This window comes from Tupaia chinensis, unplaced genomic scaffold (assembly GCF_000334495.1).
Source record: "Tupaia chinensis unplaced genomic scaffold, TupChi_1.0 Scaffold000147_1, whole genome shotgun sequence".
NCBI classification, from domain to species: domain Eukaryota; kingdom Metazoa; phylum Chordata; class Mammalia; order Scandentia; family Tupaiidae; genus Tupaia; species Tupaia belangeri.
In genome coordinates, this window is record NW_006159617.1 from 2,615,332 (window position 1) to 2,617,446 (window position 2,115).

Sequence of the window (2,115 nt, forward strand, 5' to 3'; positions counted from 1 at the left end):
AGAAAGGGAATGATGTGGTAGAAATCCACAGAGCAGAGTGGAGAAAAGCCTAGAGGGAAATAAGAAAAGTCTCATGGGAAGTGTGCTGTGAGCATGTGACCTTGTCATGCATAGACTTTTTTTTTTTTTTTTTTTTTTTAAGGATTCTAATCCTTCCTTACTCTAGTTTAAAACATAATTTCCTGAAGACTGGAATTCTCTTGCCCTGTTCTTTTAACCCACTGTCCCCAATTTCTAGGCAAGACTCAAAAAGTGAAGTCTGCAGTGGGGTCTGTTCACACTTGAGAGAACATCTTGATTCTGCTGGCCCCACTGTGGGAAAGTGATTTGCTCTGTTAACACGGAGCCAAGTGTCAAGGGTCAGCCTTAAAACAAGTGCTTTCTTTTTTTCATTCTCTTTTTATTCTCTTCCTTTCTGCTTTTAAGAGAAGCCAACAATAATTTAAAATTTCCTGCTATACAGCCTATACACCACAAGGCTACCCTCTAATTGCTGAACCAAAGTTTAACAAAGGAGTTGAATAGTGAGTGTGCCTGCAAGTGTATGTGTGTGTGCATGTATGTGTGTGTACATGTGTTTATGTGTCTACCTGTACAGCCACACCATAGCTGCCTAGGTGGGGTAGGACACAGGAAGGAATGTTCAGGCACATGAATATTTATATGAAAGAAATAGCAGGCCCCGTAAAAAAATGAATTCATAATTTCATGATGTTAATATAATATTGTGGAGGAGAGGTTTGGGGGGGGAAGGAAGAAGAGCCACTAGAAGAATGAATGTATAGTTCTAATTGTGTAGGAGGCCTGGGTATAAAGGTTCGAAAATCTTTCCAGGCACTAGAAAACTTGAGACATTTCGTTCTAGAAAGGGGAAAGTGCACTGCTGCTTCTCCTCTCTTCTCCCTCCCCATTTCCTGGTGCCCTTCCAATGAAGGGCCCCGGGTACTGGCTTCTCAGTCCTCCCCCCAGGGGAGTTTACCAAGGCCAAGAGGGCCAGATGGGGCTGCTGGCAATGATGCTGCTGATCCAGCTCTTTCTGATCCCACTTTCTGTCTGGCAGTGCTTTGGGTGGTGGCAGCGCCTAGGCCTGATGAGGTTAGATGGCCCACCCTGTGCGTAGCAGCACGCATCCGACTGCATTTACCAGTTTTCCTCTACCTGCTCTGTGCAGCACAGTGCCATTATCTGCTACTCCCATTTTACACTCCACATAGCAGCTTTCTCTCAAGACAGTTATTTGATCACTAACCACTTTGAATATCATGATCATCGGCTCATTTATTTTTTTCTATTTTAAAGGATGGTGCTTGTGTGCGCAGGGGGCAGCCGTATCGATTTCCACATTTGCCAAGGCATCCGAGTGTGAGCTGCCTATCACAGTGCTGACTTGAACAAAAGGTTATTACCGTGATCATTATTTAGCATTTATATAGCTCCTCACACTTGTTTACCTATTATTCCTCAGAACACCCCTGTCAAGGTGATCAGTCTTAGCAATACCCACGGTACAGGCAATGAATCAGGGGGAGGCTTTAGAAAGATCAACCAAAGGACACAGGATGAATAACCACAGACCTGGGGCAGGCTTTGACAACCTCCCCCACCCCAAGCCTCATTCTGGGTAGCGAGCCTTCTCCAGTGGGTTCCTCCTTTTTGTTCATTAATTTATTTATTCTGTAGGTTGCAACTAAATATCATCTCTTTAAACAGGCCTTCTCTGGCTCCCGTATGTAAAATAGCATCCCCTCTTCAAGGCCCTCACTATCACATCCCTGCGTCTTACGGACTTCTCAGTGCCTAGTAGTAGGGAATCGTCTTGTGTGTATAGTTATGTCCTTGTTTACCGTCTGTCTGCACCGTTCAAGGAGATCATCTTAGTGACAGCAGCAGCCTTGCCTGACTTGTTCACTGTGGCATCTGTCCTCTTTGTTAAGAGCAATGCCTGGCATGCAGGAGGTGTTCCATGATGCTTTTTGAGTGGATGACAAGAAGAACCCTGTAAGTACAGTCACTTCCACAGCATGTCCTATGACTTGTGCTCTCGTGCTGGCCTTTCTGGATAAAGTCACACATTCAATTATTCCTAATCCCTGAGCTAATGATCTAGTTTCTGAA